Raw genomic sequence first — 17,625 nt, forward strand, 5'->3', positions numbered from 1 at the left:
CCTACCATATCCCTTCCCATTCCCCTCACGCGCAGACATGGCCCAGCATACATGCTGCACGCTGCCCAGGGCCCAAACACCAACCCCCCCACATGAGGCCTTCACACACAGCACTCCATGCATTCAGCCCCATGCATCGTGCTCACAGGGTACTCACCTGTTGGTCTGGAGGCCCATACAGCAGTCGGTACTGGGGTAGGACCCCATCCTCCAGTCACTACAACTCCACCGAGGTGAAGGCAGGAGCCCTTTCCCCCAGACACAGGTCAAAGCAGCACATGCAGTGTAGGTCCACTCATGTTGAAAGTAAGGTGGCAAGTGAGTGTACCGATAGAAAATGGCGGCAACGTCCGGGGCGGTGCATACCATGACCGTCGGCGTACATCAACATTGGCCACTGTACCCCATAGGGACAAATGATAACCAATGAGGAGTTGCACGGCCATTATTGACTGCCTCCTGCAACGGCACACAACGTCAGCGGAATTACATCACTTCCACCTGTACCTCCATGGAGGACAGGCAGGCGCCATTTCAGGGGATGGCAGGCCATGGATCCTAACAGCGTCACAGTTCACAATTGTACATCCAGGACATATGCCACTAATAAAATATCGAAATCACATCATGCATTGAATTGTAGTGGTTACAAAGTACAGATAATGACTGGCTCTTCACCCTTTTGCCCCCTAGATTGCAACCGCTACGGATGAATAGGAGATGGAGACATCCCCCCCTGTACAGACCCCTGGTGGACTTGGCAACAATGGAGGACAGGCACATCATCCTCACCTACAGATTGGACAGGGCCACAATCACAGAGCTGTGTGCCCAATTGGAGCCTGACCTGATATCTGCTATCCACCATCCCACTGGGATCCCCCCTCCAGTGCAAGTCCTATCTGTGCTCCACTTCTTGGCAACTGGTTCTTTCCAAGTGACAGTGGGCTTAGCTGCAGGAATGTCACAGCCAATGTTCTCAATAGTGCTAACAAGAGTGTTGTATGCCCAGATAAAACATATGTGCAGCTACATTGTTTTCCCCCAAGTGGAGGATTTGGCCACAGGGAAGGCTGACTTCTATGCAATGGGACATATACCCAACATTATTGGGGGTATTGATGGAACACATATAGCATTTGTCCACCCCCCCACCAGCGAAATGAACAGGTCTTCAGAAATTGAAAAAGTTTTCACTCAATGAATGTGCAAATGGTGTGGTTGGCGGACCAGTATATCTCCCTTGTCAATGCTAGGTGTCCTGGGTCGGTGCATGATGCTTTTATCCTGAGGAATAGCAGCATCCCAAATGTGACGGCCAAACTCCAGAGGCACAGGGTGTGGCTAATAGGTGAGCCCTGGTTCCCACCCACTGGATGTTGGCGTATGGTGTGGGCCATAAGGGTTAGTGTGTGGCTAACAGTTGTCCCTCGATATTTGCAGGTGACTCTGGTTACTCCAACCACTCATGGCTACTGACCCCTGTGAGGAATCCCAGGACAAGGGCAGAGGAACGTTACAATGAGGCACATGGGTGAACAAGAAGGATACTTGAACATACATTTGGCCTCCTGAAGGCGAGGTTTCGGTGCCTCCATCTAACAGGTGGATCCCTGTGCTACTCACCCAAGAAGGTCTGCCAGATCATCATGGCATGCTACATGTTGCACAACCTTGCCTTGAGGTGCCATGTGCCTTTTCTGCAGGAGGAGGAGGCTGGGGTGGCCATGTGGCAGCAGTGGACCATGCGAACTGTGAGGATGAGGAGGCAGAGGACGAAGATGAGGACAACAGAACTGCAGTGATCAGACAATACGTCCAATGACACACAGGTAGGACAGTGGTACTTCACATTTCATTGTCATTATTTAGATTTTCTTTGTCACTGGCAGGCTGTGATTTCCCACTTCAATGCCCACTCACTGTACCCTTTGGCAGCTCTTTTTGCAGATATTGGTGCCCCACTATCGCTCCTAGTGTGTTCACTGCAGCCAACAACAGGTCTTTCCTATGTATACGTTACTGTACAGTTGAATTGTAATGTTTAAACCTTGTTACACAAATACATACTTAAATCATTTGACATACTCCATACTTTTTACATTTTTTTAAAGTGTGTTTATTTGAGTGCTATGAAGACAAGGGAGAAGTGAAATGGGCTGGGGGGATGATGGATGAAAGTCCAGGGTAGAGTCTAGTCTATTGCTAGCACAGGTACATTCTCCAAGGGGGCATAGGAAGGGGGGCAATGGCAGTTCAAGGTGGACAGGGTGATAGAGTGGGACACAAAATTGACAATCAGGAGAGTCTCATTTCCTGGCAGGGGTCTTGGGAATAGTCTATGGCTTCTGCCTGGATCGCAGGGAACGTTTGCGGGGTGGTTTACCTTCTGCAGGAGGAGGGGTACTGCTGGCCTGTTGGTCCTGTGGCGGGGCCTCCTGTCCACTTGTGGCAGCTGAGGTGGAGGGCTGTTCAGTAGTCTGGCTAACGGCAGGGGCCCGCTGGTGTGACACTGCCTCCCTTATTATGTTGGCCATGTCTGTCAGCATCCTTGCAATGGAGACCAGGGTGGTGTTACTGGATTTCAAATCCTCACTGATCCCCAGGTATTGTCCCTCCTGCAGCCCCATGTTCTCCTGCAACTTCTCCATGATCTGGCCCAGCGTATCCTGGGAATGTTGGTATGCTCCCAGGATCGCGGTAAGTGCCTCCTGGAGAGTCAGTTCCCTGGGCCTGCCTTCCCCCTGGCGCACAGCAGTCCTCCCAATGTCCCTGTTGTCCTGTGCCTCTGTCCCCTGAACCGTGTGCCCACTGCCACTGACTCCAGGTCTCCGATTGCCTTGGGTTTGTGGGGTGCCCTGGGGTTCCTGTAGTGGTGAACACACTGCTGATTGATGTGTCCTGAGGTCAGAGGTATGGGCCAGTTGGCTGGGTGCTGTGGTGGTGTTTCCTAGGGGAGAGGCTATGTGGTGGTGTGAGACTGTGCCTGGGTAACTGACTATCCGGAGGTCCCTGATGGGCCAGGTTGATAATTCAGATCCAGGCGAGCAGAGTCACTGTCATCACTGTGGGCCTCTTCTGTGGGGGCACTGGATGTTGCTGGCACCTCTTCTCCGGTGACATTGGCTGGGAAACCTGTGGGGATGTAAGTACAGTGTTATTGTTTCTGTGTGTGACATATTGTGTATGGGTGGGTTGCCCTCTATAGTTGTTATTGCCCTGGCAGCTTTTCCTTGTGTGAGTTGTAATTTGGAGCGCTAGCTGTTTCCCTCAAGTGTGCCAGCTTTGGTGATAGGTGTCCATGCAGATCTGTGAGTAGTGTACATCCATTGGTAGAGCATGCACAGCTTGGCATTGGGATGAGTGGGTTGTGATGGTGGGGTGTGTGGGAGGTGGTGGAGTGATGGGAGTGAGGGTGAGGGGGGTATGTGATGGCATGCAGGTAGGGGAGTGATAGCACAGAGTTGACTTACTAGAGTCCAGTCCTCCTCCTACTTCTGCCAGGCCCTCAGTATGCATGATTGCCAAGACTTGCTCCTCCCATGTTGTTAGTTGTGGGGGAGGAGGCGGGGTCCGCTGCCAGTCCTCTGCACAGCTAGTTGGTGTCTTGCTGCAATGGAACGCACCTTCCCCCGTAGGTCGTTCCACCTCTTCCTGGTGTCAACCCTGGTTCTTGGGTACTGCCCCAGGGCGTTGACCCTGTCCACGATCCTCCACCATAGCTCCATCTTACTTGCAATGGATATCTGCTTGACCTGTGCTCCAAATAGCTGTGACTCTACCTGATGATTTCCTCCACCATGAACCTTAGCTCCTCCGAAGAGGTGCCAGCACTATCCAGTCCCCTAACAGAAGAGGCCCACAGTGATGACAGCAACTCTGGTTGCCTGGATCTGGTTGACCAACCTGGCCCATCAGGGACCTCTAGACAGTCGGTTACCAAAGCCCAGTCACACACCACCACATAGCGTCCCCCATCAGGAAACACCACCACAGCACCCACCCATTGAAACCATACCTCTGTCCCCAGGACATGTCAATCAGCAGTGTGTCCACCACTACAGGGACCCCACGGCACACCTTGCCTCCAAGACAATCAGGGACCTGGGGTCAGTGGCAGTGGGCACACGGTTCAGGGGACAGAGGCACAGGACAACAGCGACACTGGGAGGACCGCTGTGTGCCAGGGGAGGACAGGCCCAGGGAACCAACTCTCCAGGAGGCATTTACCAAGATCCTGGGGGCCTACCAACATTCCCAGGACACGATGGGCCAGATCCTTACCAACACGCAGGAGAACAAGCAGCTGCAGGAGGAACACTATCAGGAGATTAGGGAGGGCTTGCAGGCCATAAACACCACCCTGGTCTCCATTGCAGGGGTGCTGGCAGACATGGCCAACATCATGAGGGAGGCAGTCTTACAACAGCGGGCTCCTGCCACTAGCCAGACATCTGATCTGCCTTCCACCTCTACTGCCGCTAGTGGACAGGAGGCCCCGCCACACGACCAACAGGCCACCAGCACCCCTCCCCCTGCAGAAGGAGAACCACCCCAAAAACATTCCCTGTGATCCAGGCAGAAGCCAGAGACTATTGCCAAGACCCCTGCCTGGAAATAAGACTCTCCTGATTGTCACCCTTGTGTCCCACTCTATCACCCTGTCCACCTTGAACTGCCATTGCTCCCCTTCCTATGTCCCCTTGGACAATGCACCTGTCCTACCAATAGACTGGAACAATACCCTGGACTTTCCTCCATCATCACCCCAGCCCATTGCACTTGCCCCTCTACTTCTTAGCACTTAAATAAACACCCTTTGAAAAAATACAAGTATGGAGTATGTTAAACTTATTTTAGTATGTATTAGTTTAACCAGGTTCAAACATTGCAATTCAACTGTACATTAATGTTCAAATAGGAAAGACCTGAAGTTGGCTCCAATGATCACACCAGGAGCGATAGTGGGGCACCAATATCTGCAAAATGAGTTGCCAAAGGGTACAGTAAATGGGCATAAAAGTGAGAAAATAACAGCATGCCAGTGCCAAAGATAATCTAAATAATGACAATGAAATGTGAAGTAACACTGTCTTACCTGTGTCATTGGAAGTATTTTTGAAATACTGCAGTTCTGTTGTCTTCATCTTCATCCTCTATCTCCTCATCCTCACTGTCCACAGGGTCCACTGCTGCCACACGGCAATCTCCAGCCTCCTCCTCCAGCAGAAAAGGCAGGTCAGGTTGTGCAACATGCAAAATGCAGCATGCCACGATTATCTGGCAGACCTTCTTGGGTGAGTAGCACAGGGATCCACCTGTTAGATGGATACACCGAAACTTGGCCTTCAGGAAGCCAAAGGTAAGTTTGATAATCCTTCTTGTTCACCCATATGCCTTATTATAACGTTCTTCTGCCCTTGTCCCAGCATTCCTCACAGGTGTCAGTAGCCATTATAGGTTTGGGTAACCAGAGTCACCTGCAAATATCGAGGGACAACATTTAGCCACACACTATCCCATATGGCTCACACCATACCCATACCTCAACATATACTGGGTGGGAACCAGGGCTCACCTATTAGCCACACCCTGTGCCACTGTAGTTGGGCCATTACATTTGGGATGCTGCTATTCCTCAGGATAAATGCATCATGCACTGACCCTGGATACTTAGCATTGACATGGGAGATGTACTGATCAGCCAAGCACACCATCTGGACATTCATTGAGTGAAAACTCTTTCAATTTCTGAACACCTGTTCATTTTGCTGGGGGGGGGGGGGAATGCAATATGTGTAACATCATTTGCCCCAATGATGTTGGGGATATGTCCCATTGCATAGAAGTCAGCTTTCACTGTGGCCAAATCCTCCACCTGGGAGAAAACAATGTAGCTGCACATGTGTTTAATCAGGGCAGACAACACTCTTGTGAGCACTATTGAGAACATTGGCTGTGACATTCCTGCTGCCAACCCACTGTCACTTGGAAAGAACCAGTTGCCAAGAAATGGAGCACAGATAGGGCTTGAACAAGGGGGGGATCCCAGTGGGGTGACGTATAGCAGATATTAGGTCAGGCTCCAATTGTGCACACAGCTCTGTGATTGTGGCCCTGTCAAGTCTATAGGTAAGGATGATATGCCTGTCCTCCATTGTTGCCAAGTCCACCAGGGATCTGTACATGGGGGTATGTCTCCATCTCCTATTCATCCGCAGCAGTAGCAATCTATGGGGCAAAAGAGTGAGGAGCCGGTCACAATCTGTACATCGTAGCCACAACAGTATAATGCATGATGTTAAATTTTAATGTATAAGTAGCATTTGTCCTGTATGTCCAATTTTGAACTGTGACGCAGTTATTATGCAGGGCCTGCCCCCCCCACTTGAAATGACGTCCTCTTGTCCTGTGTGGAGGAACAGGTGGAAGTGAGGTAGTTCTGCTGATGTTGTGCGCCGTAGTGGTGGGCGGTCGGGAACCGCAGTGCAACTCCTCATTGTTTATTATTGGGCCCTATGGGGTACAGTGGCCAATGGTGATGTACCCCGTCGGTGATGGTATGCACCGCCACAGACGTGACCGCCATTTTCTATCTGATCACTCACTTGTTACCTGACCTTCAACAGGAGAGGACCTACACTGCATGTGCTGCTGTGACCTGTGTCTGGAACCTACCATGGCTCATGTGACTGGGGAAAGGGCTCCTGGCTTCACCTTGGCAGAGTTGGAGCAGCTGGTTGATGGGGTCCTACCCCATGATGGACTGCTATATGGGCCCCCAGACCAACAGGTGAGTACACTGTGAGCACGATGCATGGGGGATGAATGCAAGGAGTGGTGTGTGTGAAGGCCTTGTGTGGGGTGGGGAGGTTGGTGGATGTCCCCTGTGCAGCATGCAGCTTGTGTGCTGGGCCCTGTGTGTGCAAATGGCGATGTAAAGACGCATGGTGGGCATAAGTGTAACAGGCAGGACGGTCTGACTGATACCTTTTGCTGTGAGTATTTCTCTGCAGGTAAGCTCCCATCAAAATAAGGGTATATGGCGTGCCATCACCAAGGACGTGCGGACCCTGGGGGTCTATAGCAGGCAGAGCACCCACTGTTGGAAACGGTGGGAAGACCTGAGACGCTGGGCATGGAAGACCACAGAGGCCCAGCTGCGGATGGCCTCCCAACGAGGAAGGGGTGCCTGTCGCACCCTGACCCCCCTTATGGCCCGCATACTGGTGGTGGCCTATTCGGAGCTTGATGGGTACTTGAGGGCATCACAGCAGCTACAAGGGGGTGAGTACAGTTCCCACAATTACAACTTACACATGGTAGGGGGGTACCCGGGTGGGGGATGTGTGTCAGTGGGTGCCCCTAGGCCAGGTCTGACTTTGCAGAGTAGGTCCCATGTTGGGCAGGCTTCTGAAGTGATAATCCTGCTACCCAGCTTGTAGGCATCCACTACAGGGTAGGGCTGTGTGGGTCCCAGTATTCTGCAGTTGGTGGGATAAGTCCCTTCCCATGCCCTAGTGACTAGCATTACTAATGGTAGTGCATTGCCTAGTGCGTAGGGCTGTTCCCTGTGTGTGAGGGTGCTGTGTATGCCAACGGTGGTGGTGGTACAGCCATTGACCCAGTGTTTCCTTTGTCTCTGCCCCCCTTTTTGTTTTGTCACCCTGTCCTTATGTGCATTAGCATCATCTGGCAGGGGAGCAGAGGCACCGGCGACGGAAGGAGCTGCATCCCACAGGACCCAGGAGGCAGAGTCCACCGACGGTGAGGGTACCAGTGGAACGAAGGCCTGGGGGAGCACCACGGTGGAGACCGGAGGGAACAGTTCAGACACAGATACCTCCTCCGATGGAGGCTCCCTGGTGGTGGCGGACATTTCTGTGACCACCCCATCTACAGGTACAGCGGCCATCCCCGTACCAGCACCGCCCTCCCATCAGCCCCTCAGCGAGTTGCCCGAGTCCGTTCACCCAGGAGTGTGGGCATCTCCTTCACCCCAGGCACCTCAGGCCCTGCCCCAGTTAGCCCTGCTGCCCTGATTGAGGAGGCTATTGACCTCCTGTGATCCACATCTGTAGGGCAGTGAACCATTGTGAATGCCACCCAGGGGCTGGCAGCCCAGATGCAACAGACTAATGCATTCCTGGAGGGCATTCACATGGCTTGGCGCCCAACAGAGATCAATCCAGGCTCTTGCCTCCTCTCTGATGGCAGCAATTGTCCCTGTTTCCACCCCCCCCCTCCATCTTCGTCTTCCCAATCCCCTCAACCCCAATCTATCCCAAGCACACAGGCAGACGAGCATGCACACAAGACAACACACAAGAGTGGCACAGGCAAACACAAGCCCCACACATCATCCCACAGGCACTCACATAAACACCATCCAGATGCAGACATACCAACATCCACTGCCTCCACTGTGTCCCCCTCCTCCTCCTCCTCCTCCTCCTCCACCTCACTCCCAGTTGCATCTATACTCACACCTGCATGCACCACACCATAATCCACTACCAGCATCACCACCACACCTGGCAGAACGCACACCTCAATTGCAGACACCACTACAGCAGCCATGCACACATCCCCTGTGTCCTCTTCCACTGTGTCTGTCAGCCCCCCTCCCAAGCACTCGGGCACTCAACTGCCATCCACCTCACAATAGCATCCAGCCCATGCATCTGCACCCAAACACAGCAGACAGATACCTCTACAAACCACTCCCTCTTCCTCCATTCCCAAACCTTCTCCCTCTTCCAGCCCCAGTGTCCCTAAGAAGCTTTTCCTCTCCACCATTGACCTCTTCCCTAACCCCCATCCGTCATGTCTGGCCAGGGTGCCAAACAATCCAGGCAAGCACCTCAGCCATCCAGTCCACAGACAGTAGCCTCAAGTGCTGTCAGGAAGGGCAAGGGGCCTGCACCAGCAGGCAGGAAGGACAAGGGGACTGGTGCAGGGACTCAGTCAAAGCCCCCACCATCAACCATGGTTGTGCAGCCGTCCGAGGCTGCAGGGTATGGGCTGGAGCCTCCCCCCACCACCACCACCAGCAGAAGCTCCATCAGCAGCATCACCCCCAGTGGGCAGCCATCTCAGGTTACAGGAGATGGGCTGGAGCCTCCCCCCACCACCAGCAGCAGCACCACCACCACCACCAGCAGGAGCAGCACCACCAGCACCGCCACCACCAGTGGGCAGCCATACGAGGCTGCAGGGGATGGGCTGAAGCTTCCCCCCACCAGCAACAGCAGCACCAGCAGCACTGCCACCCCCAGTGGGCATCCATCCGAGGCTGCAGGAGATGGGCTGGAGCTTCCACCCACTACCACCACCAGCAGCAGCACTGCCACGACCAGCAGTGGGCAGCAGTCTGAGGCTGCAGGGGATGGGCTGAAGCTTTCCCCTACCAGCAGCAGCACCACCACCAGTGAGCAGCCATCCGAGGCTGCAGGGGATGGGCTGGAGCCTCCCCCCACCAGCGGCTGCAGTAGTACGACTATCACCACTGAGCAGCCGTCACCGCCAGCGGACGGTCTATAGTCCTGCCTATATGGGCTGCTGTGTGGCTTGCCCCCTGCAAATCCTGTGGGAATGACACCCAGCTGAGAGACTGTGACCTCGCACTCCCCAGGATCAGAAGTGCAGGGCACGATGCCCCCTCCAGAACCAGTGGGTAAGCCACCAATTCACCCTATCCTCCCCAGGATCAGAAGCACAGGGCACAATGCCCCCTCCAGAACCAGTGGGTAAGCCACCCACTCACCCCATCCTCCCCAGGATCAGAAGCACAGGGCATGATTCCCCCTCCAGAAGCAGTGTGTAGGCCACCCACTCACCCCATCGTCCCCAGGATCAAAAGCACAGGGCATGTTGCCCCCTCCAGAACCAGTGGGCAAGTCACCGACTTGAGAGACTGTGGCCTTGCACTCCCCAGGATCAAGCACAGGGCATGTTGCCCCCTCCAGAGCATGTGGGCAAGTCACCCACATGAGAGACTGGGGCCTTGCACGCCCTAGGATCAAGCACAGGGCATTTTGTCCCTCCAGAGCATGTGGGCAAGTCACCCACTTGAGAGACTGGGGCCTTGCATGCTCTAGGATCAAGCACAGGGCATTTTGTCCCTCCAGAGCATGTGGGCAAGTCACCCACTTGAGAGACTGTGGCTTTGCACTCCCCAGGATCAAGCACAGGGCATGCTGCCCCCTCCAGAGCATGTGGGCAAGCCACCCACTTGAGAGACTGTGGCCTTGCATATCCCAGGATCAGACACAGGGCATGTTGCCCCCTCCAGAGCATGTGGGCAAGTCACCCACATGAGAGACTGTGGCCTTGCACTCCTCAAGACGAAGCCCAGGGCATGTTGCTCCCTCCAGAGCATGTGGGCAAGTCACCCACATGAGAGACTGTGGCCTTGCACTCCCCAGGATCAAGCACAGGGCATGTTTCCCCCTCCAGAGCATGTGTGCAAGTCACCCACTTGAGAGACTGTGGTCTTGCACTCCCCAGGATCAAGCACAGGGCATGTTGCCCCCTCCAAAGCATGTGGGCAAGTCACCTACTTGAGAGACTGTGGCCTTACATTTCCCAGGATCAGGCACAGGGCATGTTGACCCATCCAGAGCATGTGGGCAAGTCACCTACTTGAGAGACTGTGGCCTTGAACTCCCCAGGATCAAGCACACGGCATGCTGCCCCCTCGAGAGCATGTGGACAAGTCACCTACTTGGGAGACTGTGCCCTTGCACTCCCCAGTATCAAGCACAGGGCATGTTGCCCCCTCCAGGACCAGTGGTGTTGTTCCATCTGCCGGCTGAGGTGGCCCTCCGTTCCCCATCCCCCTTAGGTGCCTGCCTATTTTCCAATTGATGCCCCTGCAGTGTTCTCTCCGTGATGGTGCAGGTGACAAGCGGGGCCTTGGACTTTGGCCTGTGGCCCATGCACATTGAGGACTGGGCAGTGTCCCTTGAACTGTACATATGTATATACCATTAGATTGAATTTTCGTATTTCTAATGTATTTGTATTATTACACTCACTTTTCATCAATTCCTGTTGTCCTTGCATTACTCCTGGGGGGTACGGGGTAATTATGTTTTATTACTGGATCTGATTGTGTGTATGGTGTTGGGGTGGGGGTGTGTGTTGTGCATGTGTGTATCACTCTCTTTTTTCTCCCTCCCCCGTGTGCTAGGTGGCTGTTCTCACCGTGGTCTTCTTCGCTATTGTTGGTGTTCGTGGTGGAGCGGGATGTAGAAAATCATTGGGAAGATCTGAAGTTCAGGCTCCATGGCGGCATGGTTGTTCCCTGTGTCTCCCAAGGTGAGTCATTTCCCTTCTGTGTCTGTTTCCGCCAGACTTTTGATGTCGTTGGTACCGCCCCGGAAAAGGTGGCGAATTTGTGTCTCTTCATATGGTGGGTGAAATATTACTTCTGCCTGGCTGTAGGCGGCTACAGCTGTGGTGGCTGTTGTTTCCGCCCTGGCGGGCGGTGTGGTAAAGTGGCTATCTATCTGAGTTCGCACCACCATGGTCATAATTTGGCGATAGTTACTGCCAGCCTGTTGGTGGTATTACCGCCACTTTATCACCGACCGGCAGGGTTGTAATGAGGGCCAGAGTCAGCATGACTTCTTAAATAATCAGCCCAAGTGAGTGCCTACAGCAAGGAGCAGAAATAAGAGAACCTGGCTCTCTCAAATTGGATCGTTACATAAACTTAACTTTCCTCTGATTGTGAGCAGCATGCTATTTGAAAAAATAGCATTGTAGGACACAACAAAATTAGTAATAATTACTAGTACTCACTAAGGCCGCAAACTGGACGCTCAGTAGGTCAAGCAGGTCATGCTCCTGTTCGAGGATGTCGACAGAACGGTGCAATGTGGGGCGCTCTACTCACACCAATCAGTGCAAGCGGGGGGGGCTGAGCACAATTCGTGGAGTTTGCTGAGTTTTTTTGGTCACTGCAGAATTCCAAATAGCAGAACTCTATGAGCTTCGCCCATCCCTAGTTTTAAGTAAGGATAGCACCAAGAAGCAAAAGCACCATTGGGGGATACCTGGTCGTGCTGGGCTGGGCCAAAGTCAAAAGTTGTGGCCAACCGTGATGGAGCTCAGACTGATGTGGATCTACGTCAAAGATTTGTCATGTAGCTGCAGTGATGCGCCAGTTCCTAGATGCAACGGGGTTGCGCTGATATCGAGGATCCTGTGGACAAGCTTTTCGATGAGAAGGCTGGTTTCAAGGATGCATTGAGCAGTGAAGGAAATGCATTGGTTGCAATAAGCTGTGAAGCTGCAATGCAGAGTTTCGTCATCGCGGCTGAGTCTGAGGTCAATGAGATATGCAAGGAGCTTGCGCCGGCTAAAGTGTCTCATAGCAGCAGTTCAGAAGGCAATGTGTCGAACCCAAATACAACAATATGAGTCTTTTGCGACGGGTCCAATTTCTGTAGCAGCAATGCATTGGTTCTGCTCGAGGATGCACCGCTGAGCTGAGGAGATGCATTAATTCTGCTCGGGACGCGTCACTCCGCAGAAAGGATTATTGGTTCCCCTGGCAAGCACCTTTGTGGGTAGCCTCACAGATGGCCAGGTGCAGAAGTAGGGTGTTTGGAAGTCCTTTATGTCCCTGAGACATTAGATCAGGAATCTGGGTTCTCGTTCACGTGATGCAGGTCCAGTCCTTCTCCCCAGGCAGAGGGTATCAGGCAGCAGGTCAGCACAGCAAAGCAGGAGTCCAGCCGAGTGCAGTCCAGAAGTAGCACAGCAGTCCTTCTTCCTGCAGAGTATACACATGTCCAGAAGAGTAATCAAATAGTGATGTCTGAGGTCCAGTTCATAAACCCAGTGGTGCCTTTGAAGTGGAAGAGACTTCAGAGACATGTCTCAGAAGTGCACAGAGGACCTTTCCTTCCTGCCCTCGTTCCAGACTCAATACAGGGTAGTATGCAGCCCTTTGTTTTGGACAGAACACAACCGAATCAAGTGTAAGTGAGGCTGGGTCCAACTCTTCCCTTCTCTACTGCAAAGATGGCCCATCAAGTCACACCTAAACTCCCATGTTGTGACTGTCTCGGGGGAATAGACAAAACCCAGCTGTCACCCACCCAAGTATGTCATCAGAGACAGGCTGCAGGCACCAAATGGCTAAAGTAAGAAAATGTCAGCTTTCTAAAAGGGACATTTACAGAATTGCAATTTAAAATCTGACTTCAAAATGAATTAGGATTTTAAATTGTGATTCCAGATGCACTAAACCTCAAAGAATCATCTCTTCCTATTTGAAAGTTATGCTTATAAATAGAAATAAGGCAACGCCAATCTTATCCTATGGGAGAGCTAGGCCTTGCAGTAGTGAAATACAAATTTAAGGAGTTATCACTACCAGGCCATGTAAAACTTAAAAGCACATGCCCTGCTTTTTACATGCATTGCACCCTGCCCTCTGGTTTGTCCCGGGCCTACTCCAGATGTGACATGTATTGAAAAGGAAGGTTTGGGTCTGGCAAAAGGGTTTTTGCCAGGTTGACATGGCAGTGTAAAACTGCACTTACAGGCTCTGCAATGGCATGTCTGTGTATTGGTAAGAGGGCTGTTTAAGTGTGTGGCATAATCAGCGCTGCAGGCCACTAGCAGCATTTAATGTACAGGTCCTGGACACTTGTAGCACACTTTACTAGGGACTTATAAGTACATTGAATATGCCAATTGGGGATAAGCACAATCATGTTTAGAAGAGAGAGCACCATCACTTTAGCATTGGTTAGCAGTAAAGTGCACAGAGTCCTAATACCAGCAAAAGCAAGGTCCGAAAAAAGGAGGAGTCAGGCAAAAAGTTGGGGGGAAGACCACCTCAAGGCTGTCAAGTCTAATATCTTCCAAACATTACCTAACAATGGCACCTCAGCATTGTAAATCTAACCATACTAAGCAGCTCAATTTCCTTTTGAAAGAGTCTCAAATGATAGGGTTGTAGGTTTTTCTACAAGACCCTCTCCTTATGGGGTGTTCTTGTCTGTAATCAGACACATGAAAAATACCTCCACAACTGATAAGTATCCTTATGTTGCTTCTCATCCAAAGTTGTGTATATTGGTCTTAAATAATATGAATAAAAAACTAGAAAACTAGTGAGTTCTGAATATCCTCTACTTATTTGACAATTATTCTAAAAACCATGCACCTGTATCTTTTCCTACTTTTGCCAGATGGGCTAACACTATGGCCCTCAACCTGACATTGGCGGTACATCCTGCTTACCGCCACAGCTCACAGCATGGGAGGGGCAAGTCTTGGCAATCCTGCATCCTGAGGGACTGACCGGAGTAGCCAGAGGACTGGACACTGGTGAGTCAATATTTACTACTTATCACCCCCCAAACCTGCATGCCATCTCACACGCTCACACTCACTCCCATCACTCCACTCCATCCCACACACTGCACCTACACATATCACTAACCCCAATGCCAAGCCCTGCATGCTAAACCAATGCATTGACAGCCCTCCCAGCCCTGCATGGACGCCCATCACAAAAGCATGCACAGCATAGGAGAACTAACAATCCCACAATACATCACCATACACAAACAAAGGTGGCAGGGCAACAGCAACTATAGAGGGGAAGCTAGGGATGTACAATATGTCACAGACATGAAGTATAATATGTCACTTACATTACCACAGATGCCCCAGCCAATGTCAGCAGAGAGGAGGTGCCACAACTATACAGTCCCGCAACAGAAGATGCCCTCAGTGATGACAGTTACTCTGGACTTCTGGATCTGGATTAACTACCTGGCCCATCAGGGAGCACTGGTCAGTCGGTTACCCCAGCCTGCTCCCAGTCAACCACAGAGCCTCCTCCACCAGTATCCAACACCACAGCACCCACCCAGCGTCCCCACACCCCTGTCTCCAGTCCACGTCAATCAGCAGTGGGCCCACCTTTACAGGGACCCCAGTCCATACCTCGCCCCCAAGACAATCAGGGACCTGGGCACAGTGGCAGTGGGCACACCGTTCAGGGGACAAAGGTGTAGGGCAACAGGGAAACTGGGAGGACTGCAGTGTGCCATGGGGAGGACAGGCCCACGGAACCAACTCTCCAGGAGGCGCTCACCGAGATCCTGGGGCCCTACCAACAATCCCGGGACACGATGGGCCAGATCCTTACCAACATGCTGGAGGACAAGCAGCTGCAGGAGGAACACCATCAGAAGATCAGGGAGGACTTGCAGGCCATCAACACCACCATGGTCTCTGCAGCAGAGGTGCTGGCACCCAGGACTTTTCTCTGGCATCACCCCATTTCATTGCATCTTTCCCTCAATTATTTGCACTGCAATAAACACCCTTGAACACATATTGAGTGACACTTTTATGTGTTGAAAATGTGCATTTGTGGGAACAGTTACATCTGAGGCAAATGATCTGGACAGTGTGATAGCATACAAATAATGACCTGTAGCTGTCTGTAGTAAACACATCAGGACACCGTTGTCATATCACCAACATCTGCAAAATGACAAGCCATAGGTAACAGTAAGTTGAGATGCAAAGAAAGTGAATGCCTTCATGCTACAGCCACACAGATAAATCAATAGTTAGAGTAATGGTCAGTTCCATTGTCTCACCTGTGGGTCATTGAAAGTATTGATGTATAACTGATGTTCTGTTGTCCACATCCTTATCCTCTGCCTCCTCATCCTCACTGACCTTGAGGTCCACTGTTGCCACAGGGTCATCTCCAGTCTCCTCCTCCTGCAGAAAAGACACATGTCGTCTGAGGGCCAGGTTGTGCAACATGCAGCATGCCACTGCTATCTGGCAGACCTTCTCAGGTGAGTAGCACAGGTATTCACTTGTCAGATGCAGGCATCTGAACCTGGCCTTCAGGAGGCTGAAGGTCCTTTCGATTTTTCTGCTGGTTCGCCCATGTGCATCATTATAACGGTTCTCTGCCCCTGTCCTGGCATTCCTCACAGGGGTCTGGAGCCACAAGAGGTTTGGGTAGCCAGAGTCACCTGCAAGTATTGAGCGACAAACATTATCCTTACACAATGCTATGAGGATAACACCTGAAGGCATACACTGACATACAGTGGGTGGGGACTCTGGTTCACCTATTAGCCACACCCTGTGCCTCTGTAGTTGGGCCATCACATATGGCACATTTGTGTCAACACTATGGCGGTGCGCATGCTCTAGGGCCCGCCTGAAGCAAGACTCTGTGCATTTCAGTGCTCACCACCTAGTTCAGGAATTTGCGCATTCTGCACACATTGTGTGCTGTTTGCAGCCATCTAGGGCGGGGCACTTAGGGCGTGGCATCTTGGCGAGGCACTGTGAGCGGGGCACAAGTCTATTTAAGCGACCCCGCCCAATTCTCAGCGCTCACTATTCTGAGATCCTCATTGGGAAGCTAGGTCTCCTGTTTGATGCTCCTGCAGACTGCCTGGCATTTCCTTGTGTGCTGTGATTTCCGAATCCGCGTGCAGTGTACATTCGGGATGGTAAGGATGGTGGTTCTTACCTTCCCGCCATCCATTTTCTTATTTTGTAAAATTGTTTGAATGTCGTGCTCTTTCTTTTTGGAGGCATAGCTATCTCTGACAGTCATCTGTGGATTTGCAAGCCAAGTGTTATCGTTTTTGCTGTTACATTGTTTCTGCTTTATTGCGGTCTTGTTACTCTTTCAGCTTCTACACACGGAGTCGCTCTGTTGCGACAGAGATACTTTGTATAGCGCATGTTGTCAAAAAGAGGTTAAATGCTTTTGGTTCAATGCTGAGGAAAAGCCTTGAACACAATGGTATATAGTATTGTGAATTACGCGATTTAATGATATTACTTGAAATCACGTAAGTTGGAAACTTTTGAAATGTGAAGTAACATTTCTTTCAGTAAATCTTTCATTCGAGAAAACTTATGAAAGGTACTAACTCCAAGTTAACCTTCCTTTCTCGAAAATCCATGAAAGGTGTGACTATTTGACTATCATTCAGAGTAATTGGAGGATCCATGGTTGATAGCTCTCGAAGGATTCTATGATTGATATTTTGTTGTAGTATCTATGCTTCTTGTTTTCACAGGTCTCCCTCCCTGCTGTTCCCATCCCTATTTTCCCTTCCCCCCCCTTGGCCACTCTGAGACTCAGTGCTGTTATAGCTAGTTGAGTCGTAGCTGCCAGGAGGTGGGCCTATAATGACACGTACACCCTGAGGATTCGGTCTCGCTGACAATTTGAGATGCTGCTATTCCTCACAACGAAGGCGTCATGCACCGACCCAGGATACTTGCAGTGACGTGGTAGATGTACTGGTCCGCCAGGCACACTATTTGCACATTGAGTGAGTGGAAACTCTTCTGATTCCTGAACACCTGTTCATTCTGGCAAGGGGGGGAAAACGCAATATGTGTACCCCAATAATATTGGGTATATGTCCCATTGCATAGAATCCTGCCTTCACAGTGGCCAAATCATCCACCTGGGGGAAAGCAATGTACTTGCACATGTTTTTCACCGAGGCAGACAATACCCTTGCCAGCACGATTGAGAACATTGGCTGTGACATTCCTGCTGCCAAGCCCACTGTCACTTGGAAAGAACCAGTTGCC

This window comes from Pleurodeles waltl, chromosome 3_1 (assembly GCF_031143425.1).
Source record: "Pleurodeles waltl isolate 20211129_DDA chromosome 3_1, aPleWal1.hap1.20221129, whole genome shotgun sequence".
Lineage (NCBI taxonomy): Eukaryota > Metazoa > Chordata > Amphibia > Caudata > Salamandridae > Pleurodeles > Pleurodeles waltl.